We start from the raw sequence: 8,981 nt of genomic DNA on the forward strand, positions 1-8,981 counted from the left end.
ATCATAGAAAATGTGAAAACTGGAGTTCCCGTCGTGGCACAGCGGTTAACGAATCCGACCAGGAACCATGAGATTGCGGGTTCGATCCCTGGCCTCGCTCAGTGGGCTAAGGATCTGGTGTTGCCGTGAGCTGTGGGGTAGGTCGCAGATGTGGCTCGGATCCTGCATTGCTGTGGCTGTGGTATAGGCCGGCTGCTGTAGCTCTGATTAGACCCCTAGCCTGGGAACCTCCACATGCCGCGGGAAGCGGCCCTAGAAAAGGCAAAAAGACAAAAAAAAAAAAAAGACAAAAAAAAAAGAAAAGAAAGAAAATGTGAAAACTTCCGAGGTGGAGCGGCATGAAGGAACGTGACGGCTCTGATGACACCCGCGAGACCAGTGCCAGGACTGCGGCCATGGACCTGCTAGGCGCCCCTGCGCCTTCCACGAGGCTCCTGTCCCTCTGCTGTCTTCCCTCAGAACCAACGCGGAGGCCCTTCCCACGGCCTTAGGTTTCTCATCCGTGTTCCTTCCAGAACACAGAGGAGGCCGCGTCTGATGGGCGTAAGGGCCCCTGGGGAGGTGAGGTTGGATCAGACCCGCGAAGAGCTGGGCCCCACCTGGAGGAGGAGAGGGCTGCTCGGACCTTCCTTCCGCTCGTCGCTGTCCTTGTCTGTTCCTTTGGACATGGCGCTTTGGGGGTCTCAAGTTGCTCTGCTCTGTGTGAACAGTGCCCGATCCTGCCTTTGGCACCACCCTCACCCTCCTGGTAGCACTTTCCGGAACAGTGTCTGTTTGCCAGGAGCCCACAGCCCCGCTCAGGCTGCCGCGTGGCTCTGCTCCTGCGGCCCTGGGCTCAAACCCGGGCTGCAGCGCACACGTGCTCAGCCCCAGGCCTCGGCACACATGAGCTCAGCGAGGCACAGGCCTCCGAGCAGGTGTGGGTCCCGTGATTCCCACCCCTCCCACCCCCAGAGGCCTTACCTGGAGTGTCTGCCACCGCCGGCCCTGCCAGAGCCCGCCCTCCCTTCACTCAGCAAACCTTGTCCTCTCAGGAGACAGCCGCCCCCCAGCGACAGCCCATGTCCATGTACAAATCAATTTGTCTCCACCGAGGGGAGAGAATTGCAAAGCAAACCGATTATGCTCGTCCCACTGGGCGCGGGGCACGCGGGCCAGAGGGATTTGCGCCCTCATCTCTAGAGGGACCGCCCCGGGGAGAAACGCGATGCTCTCGGCGCCCGGGGAATAACTGCCCGATTCCTTTTCCCTCCATTGGTCCCGTCAGCAGGCACGGATGGACGACCAGCCTTGTAGGCTCCCAGGCTCGTCCTCACAGAGAGCTGCCAACTGGACGTCTTCAAACAGCAGGGATTCCTTCTCACAGTCTGGAGGCCGGGAGCCTGAGGCCAGGTGTGGGCCGGGCCCCTCCGAGGCTGTCGGGGTGGGGGTGGGGGTGGGGTCCCCGCAGCCCCTCGTCCTTCCTTTTACGGCTGCATCACCCATCTCTGCCTCTGTGGTCCCAAGGCCCTCCCTGTGAGCCTGTGTCTCTCCTCTTCTCAGGACACCGGTCACTGGGTTAGAACCCTTGCCGGCCCAGCGTGGTCCTGCAGAGCCCCTAAATAAGCCCCTGGGGCTGGGACATGGGCACAGCCTGTGAGGGCACACCCTTCAACCCACGGCGGGACCTGGCCACATCCTCCACCCTGTGGACCCTCAGACACAGCCAAGCCCCCCGGTCCCCAGGGGCGGGGGAGGGGGCGTGTGACTGCACCTGTCCCCTGTGGACCAGGGAGGCAGGCCACGGCCTCGCAGCCAGGCTGGGCACTCAGGTTCCCAGTGAGGGCGGCCGCCAACTCCCCGCCCTCAGCCACATCCACGTGCCAAATGTCCCCGGGTGTCCGGCCCCCTTTGTCATGGAAGATTCCAGGGAGGGCGAAGTCATCCACCCTGAACCCTCCAGCCCAGGAAACAGGGGCCGCTGGGAGCAGCTGTGGTGAAGCCTGAGCTCCAGCCTCCCGAGCCCTTCCTCTCGCCTGGGACTCTCCTCATCCCCAGGGTCAGGGGATCCGCTCTGCTGGGTGGACGCAGGGCGGGTGTGGACAGAGGCATAGCCCGGGCTGGCGCTAGTCGCCCGGACCGTCCCCACACACCAGGGCCCAGTCATCCGGACGCCGCTGCCATCTGGCTAAGACATTGGGGTGGTGTCTCAGCTGAGACGCAGAGCAGCTATAGCAGACTCCCGTTCTCTTTATTGAATTGGGCGCTATTGGATTTATGAAACTCAACTTTCCGATGACAAAAAAATTATCTGCGCGACCAAATAAAGAGGAGCGGAGCTCAGAGCCAACTCCAAAGGCAATTTCGGCCGTGAACCCAGCTCCTGGGCGGCTTATCGCCTCGCCCTGGGATGGTGTCATCCGCAGGGCTGGCATATAAAGTGCCCTTTCGGATTTTTCTTAAGCCAACATTAGAAAATTGTGTACAAATTTAATCTCAGCTAAAAGGTAAAGATAGTCCACAGCCAAGGGCAAGGCCACCAGCCACTGCTGTGCTTTATGTCCCATCAGACACAAACCGAGAGGGGAAAATAGGCTTCTGTAGACTAATCAATTACATTTGAGTAATTGATCGTATATTATTATTGATGAAAGCTCATAATATGTGAGTTAGAAGCGAGTAGGTTCTCAAAAGATTAGATTTGTATACGAAAATGGAAGGGGAAAGATGACAGTCATAAAATCATGGAACCGTGGTTGACGGTTTAATGCACAGTGGAGCGCGGACCCTGGCCCCGACGCGTCTCCCCTCTCCCCGCGGGCTGCCCACCTAGGGAGGAGGGGACCGGACGACAGCCGAGCAGAGAGCGGTGGCCGGGAGCTGCTGGGCAGGTGGAGAGGATCTGGCAGGTGTAGCCCCAGAGGGTCGCATTTAAGGAGAATTTTCTCACAAGGGGAAACCTCGGGGCAGGGGGCGTAATTCATTTTCCTGCCCCCCCCCCCAAGGCATTTAAGCAAAGACTGTAAGACTGGCTATCAGGCGGGCTGGAGAGGAGATGGGGCTCAGGCAGACATGCCCCCAGGAGACCCTCAAGATCGTGCGCCCCTGACACGGTGAAGCCCTGCCGCACAGCCCCTGAGTCTGGTTCAGCTCCCACCTCCCCTCACTCTCAGCCGATAGCTTCTTCCTCTGCTTCCCCCTTAAGACTGAGCCCCTGCGGCTTGAGGATACCCCCAGCCTCAGCAGGGACCAAGCCCCACCCCCACCGGCTCCCACCCCTGGGCTCTCCTCTCCCCACTTCATCCCAGTCCCTAAAATAACACCAGCCAGGAGGGCTCGGGCCCCAAGCTCCCCTCCTGGAAAATGAGAACCCTCATTTGACCCGGCTCCATCCTCTGGCGAGGGGGCCAGCACCCACTCTCTTCACAGACAGGCCAGGAGGGCGAGGCCCACAGCCCAGGGCACCCTCAGCCACACCCTGGCGCTTCCAGCTTTCCGCCGCCGCCGTGTCTCACTCCCCGACTCCGTGGCCAGCGAACGAACGGCAGCGATGCCCTAGCCTCTCCCAGGACCTGGGATGGGGGACACGACATGCCGTCCCTGCGGCAGACGCCGGGGGGAGGATCCAAGAACAGGTGTGCCCCAGACGCACCCCCGAGGGTCTGTAGCCCCTCCGCCCTTGGCATGCCATCAGGGAGCACTGTCACCTGGATGTCACTCGCTGTCACCCACTTCCTCTCTGGGTGCCACCTCCAATGAGCCTTCTCTGTGCCTTTTTTAAAAAATAACAACCGTAAAAACTCAAACAATAAAAAATCACCATTTTCAGCATTCTAAAGTATCCAGTGGGTTTTAGGACATCACAGAGGGGTGCAACCATCCGCACTATCTAATTCCAGAATGTTCTCCTCACCCCCGAAACCCACACTTAGGCGTCACTGCCCTCCTCCCCAGCCCTTGGTGCTCATCCTTCCATCTGCCCTGTGCCTCGTGATGGGTTCAAGTTATCTGCTTCTTAGGTTCAGTTTTATAATTCGTACTTATGCTTTTATATATTTTATATATTTAATTTTACCTTTTTTCCAAGACGCCGTCTCTCTTTCTCCAGGTCTTCTACTTTATTGCCATCAAGTTACTCACAACCTTCTGTTAAAAAAAAAAAAATTAAATCTCTTCCAATTGTTTTATTATGTCTCTTTTCTCATTGTCCATCATGTCTCTTTTCCTCCCTTTATTTCTTAATCAGGTTTGTGAGAGATTTATCTGTTGTGTTGGTCTTTTTAAAGAACCATCTCTAAAGCCTGCGAATACTTTCTACTCTTTGGGGTTCTTTTTTTTTTTTTAATCTTTTTTCCTCTATCATTTTCCTTTTCTCCTGGGTTTTTTTAAAATACTTTCTTCTGGTTCTAAATTCATTCCTATGTTTTTAGTCTTTCCTTGTATCAATGATAAATATACCTAAAGCTTAAATTTCTCCCATGAACAAGCTTTGCTCTGTCCCACCGAGACACTTCTCTTGCCACTGCTCTCAGATTAGTTTCTAATTTCAGTTTTCATTTCCTTTTTACACCAAGGATGTAGTACAGAATCTAATTATCTTCCAAAATATATTCTCTTCTTTTCTATGGTAACAGATTCCTCAGGTTTTATTGGGCACATTCCCACCCCAGAGGAAAACTACAACTCCCAGCATTCCTTAGTCTAGGCATGACCATGTGACTGGGTTCTGGCCAATGGGATGTGAGCAGAAGTGATGAGGCTAAGTTGAGGACCATGCGGATGAGGGCAGCCCTGGGATGATGGAGCAGCCAGACAATGGCTCCCGGGCTCTCTTGGAGAATCCTGCTGTCTGACCAAACTTCCACTGTGTTAACTCACTCTTCCGTTGGTTCTCTGCCACGCAGCTAAATCTGTACTCTAAGACAAAGCGTAATATGAAAGGGTGCATCTAACTTGCCAACTGGTAAAAGATTGGGTATTTTGGGGGGTAGGAGTTTCAAAATTTTATTTATCATTTCTTGTTTTTCTAGAATATGGCTAGAGAACATATCAACACTTTAAATTTTTCTAAAGATTTACTTTGTGACTAAGCACATTGCCGATTTTTCTAAATGCTCAGTGCAACTTGGAAAGAAGGTGTAAAGTGTTTGAATTGTGAAATGTTTTGTACACATCTAAGAAATTGAGTTTACTGATTATGTGACTCCATGTCTCTCAAACTTGATTTATTTATCATCAACTAGACTGGTCTGATCCTGAAAATGGTACATTGCAATTCCTGTTGGAATTCTGCTTTTATTACGTTCTCCTGGTATTTTTAAATAACTGTTTTATATGATTTGCTGCCAGGTTGATTAGTGTATGATACAGAGGCATTATTTTGGCTTTCTCATGAATCGTCCTTTTAATCCTTCAAAATGCCTCTTTCCCATCTAATGCTTTTGAGTTTCATTTCCACCTTCTCTGGACGAAAAATGACACCCCTGTCTTCGTTTCATCTGCCTCTCTTGGCATCCCTTATTCTCAAATATCCTTTATCCCTAGCCTTGAAGCATGCTCCTTTAAAATACACAGTCTTTTTTTTTTTTTTAAACCCAAATCGGTCATCTCCCTGTTTTTTAACAGGGAACTCAGTCCATGCTCCGTTTGGGTCTGCATTTCACACCGTCCGTGGGGCTCATCCACCCTTTGCTGTGTGGTCTTTTGCCTTTTCCTCATTCTGGTTGCTCTTCCCCCCCGCCTCCTCTCCTCTTCAGCATCTATGAATGATCCTGAGCTTCTCTTTCCACCAGGGGTCACCTTCCTGTTCCTGTCTCCACATCAAACCCGCTGTTCTGCAAGACACCCCCCCCCAACCCGTGACCCCACCCCCAGCCGCAGCTCTGCTCCCTCGGGAAGCCCCTCCTCCACGGGGCCCAGCTCACAGCAGGACACCGAGGACCAGGTCCCGCAGCCAGGGGCTACGAGGAAGCCCTGAGGGTGGCTCTCTCCTTCTCACTGCCTCCTCATGGTCCCCACACCTCACATCTGCCTCAGGCCCACCACCATCACGGCAGGAGGACCCCGCATCCAGTCTCGTCTGCGTCGGCGCTCTGTCTTCAGTTGGGGATGTATTCCCTTGGGCCTTGCAAATCTGGAAATTTCCTTTTCTGTGACCAGTGAATTCTGTCTGAAGAGGCAGTAAGAGGGTGGGCAAGTGCACAGATCCATCCTGAAGCCAGGGTTCCAACCCTGGCTGTGTGACAGTGGATGAGTTACTTAACCTCTCTGTGCCTGTCAGAGTGGATACTTCTAATACTCCTCAACGAGAAGTAATCAGTTAAGTGAGCTCACACGTGTAGAGCCCTGTGAGCAGTGCCGGGTGGAGAAAACTTTCCGTGGGCATCGGCTTTGTCACTGTCACTTTGGACCATCATGCACCGGGCTGCAGGCGTGCCAGGCAGGGAGCCCTTCCTCCGAGCGCTTTGAAGGCACCTGTCCATCATCTTCTGGCTCCAGAGGAACCAATGAAGATGCTTTTCCTTTAGGGACTCATGTAAGACTTTCGCTTCTTCCTCAGAGGTCTGGAACTGCATCCAACCCTACGTGGCGCGTTTTCTCCACCAGTGCCATCTGGAACCCACGAGCTCTCTCCATCTGTAGCCGTGAATACACCATCAGCTCAAATTTTTCTATCTCTTGTTCTTTTTTCCCCTAATATTTGCATTCAGGGTTGCTGGGTCTGTCCTCGAAAATTCTCCTCCCCAGGATGTTCTCTTGGTGATAGTTTTGCCTTTCGGTTCATTTCGATTGTAACATTTCTTTGCACCGTTGTTGGGAACTGGGGTTCTCAGGGTGGGACGGGCGGCTCAGCACATCTGAACTGGGGTTGGGACCATGGACGTGAACTATGCTCCCCCTTCAAAGGAAACTTATTTCCAGCTCTGTCCTCTGCCAGACCTGCAAGTCGTGTCCTTCCCTCCTCCCCCGCCCCTGGCACAGCTCCCCGTCCCCCTCCCCCAACCCACCTTGTGCTCATCCAGGGGGCGGTGAGGAATTGGGGCCACTGGTTTCATTCTCCAAATACCATTTCCCACGATAGAAACCAGGAGAGTGGTGAGGACGGGACGGAGCCAGAGGAGCAGGCTCTGGGCACTGCCAGAGGGCGAGGACCTGGGAGCCTCACCACAAAATCTCCACTGGCCGCAAATGGATGATGTGACCTCAAGCAAGGGGATGGGGTCGGGGGAGCTGCTCGGATGGTCATCTCCACGTCTGGCCCTGCCCTCAGCTCCTGGCGTGACCCAGGCGCTGGGCCCAGGGATGCCTGCCTCTCACACCGACTCTGGGAGGCAGCTGTGAACAATGGAGTGGGACCCGCACACATTCCTCCTGCTGGAGGGGCCGAGCTGCCGCCCACAGGATTTGAGGTCCACAAGCTCTCTGGGCGCACCCACATCTGTGCAGCAAAGATAGAGTGCCTGGTACACGTGGGGCCAGATACACGCCGGCGTTCAGAACCCCTGACATGCGAGTGGATGTGGGGTGGGGGGTCTGAAAGCTGGGGTGCTTGGCAAAAGCTGGGGAACACCCTTGGGCCCACACGGGCCTCGCTTTGCAAACTGTGAACCGAGACACTGAGGCCAGACTGGGTGACGGAAGGAGGCCCTCGCCCCCCTCCTGTACCTGCCCCCCAAACATCATCTCTCAGTGTCGGAAGCCCACCTGCTCCTGTCGGCCTTGGCCCAGGCCAGCGGGAAGCCATCCAACAACCTTGCTGGCCCTGGTGGGGCTCCGGCTGGTGTCCTGCTGGGGTCGGGGCACTGCTCCAACGGGACACCTCACCTGCGTGTGGGGTCAGCCCTGCTCAGGCCCAGGACACCGGACGCAAGGGACCCCAAGGACACAGCCAGGAGGAAGCAGGGAACCCACTGCATTGCAGACAATCCTTCTCTAGTGGGTTGAATTGTGCCCCCCACCCCAGGAATTTTTTTTTTGTCTTTTTAGGGCCACACCTGTGGCATATGGAGGTTCCCAGCCTAGGGGTTGAATTGGAGCTGCAGCTGCCGGCCGACACCACAGCCACAGCGACGCCAGATCCAAGCCGTGTCTGCAACCTACCCCACAGCTTATGGCAATGCCTGTTCCTTACCCCAGTGATCAAGGCCAGGGATTGAACCTGCATTCTCAGGGATCCTAATCGGGTTCATTACCGCTGAGCCACAACGGGAACTCCCAGATTTACCCGCCGACATCCTTATCTCCAGCACCTGTCAGCCACCGTCTTTACAAAGGTGGGTGATTAAAATGAAGCCCTCAGGGTGGGCCCAGGTCCCATACGACTTACAAACAGGCGACATTTGAGAGAGAGACGGGCGTGGAGGAAAGGGGGCCTGCAGAGGCGCGGGGCGGGGGGTGTCCAGGAGCCAAGGACGCAGGCCTGGGGCAGACCCTCCCTCACCGCCTCCCAAGGGACTAGCCTGCAGGCACCCTGACTCGGACTCCCAGCCTCAGGACCAGGAGACGAGTGTCCGCCATCTGAGAGCACGCAGTCTGCCCCGTCTTTGTCACACAGCCTCGCTGACCAGCACACCCTCTATAAGCCTCACTGCCAGGCTTCCTCACTCCCCACCCGAAAGACCCACCGGCTCAGAGAGACAGACCCGGAGGGGCTCCGCGGGAGGTTGGGGCCTGCTGTCCCTGGTGGCCTCACAGGACAAGGAGGGGGCAGAGGGAGACCCTTCTTCTTGGAGTCAGCACCCCCCCCAAAATCCAGGAGCCTGAGTGTGACCCTGGGGTAGTGCTTCCTGCCGGCTCGCCTGCCCTGGAGGCTGTAACCCCAAGAGTGCCACCTGCTGTGCATCTCCCCCTCCCAGCAGCCAGGCTCCCCCCACCTTCCCCTTGGCCTCCTGCCCCTCTTCCCAGACACACAGCCCTCAGCTTCAGACCACGTCTCGGCTGCCAGCCTGGCACCACTCTCTCCACGTGGGACCTGGGGATCACAGCCCCACTGAATCTCAGCC

Source organism: Sus scrofa, chromosome 8, assembly GCF_054392235.1.
Source record: "Sus scrofa isolate SSC_HxYL_T2T_F1_AM1 chromosome 8, Sscrofa_HxYL_maternal_Yorkshire_Landrace_v2.0, whole genome shotgun sequence".
Classification (NCBI taxonomy): Eukaryota; Metazoa; Chordata; class Mammalia; order Artiodactyla; family Suidae; genus Sus; species Sus scrofa.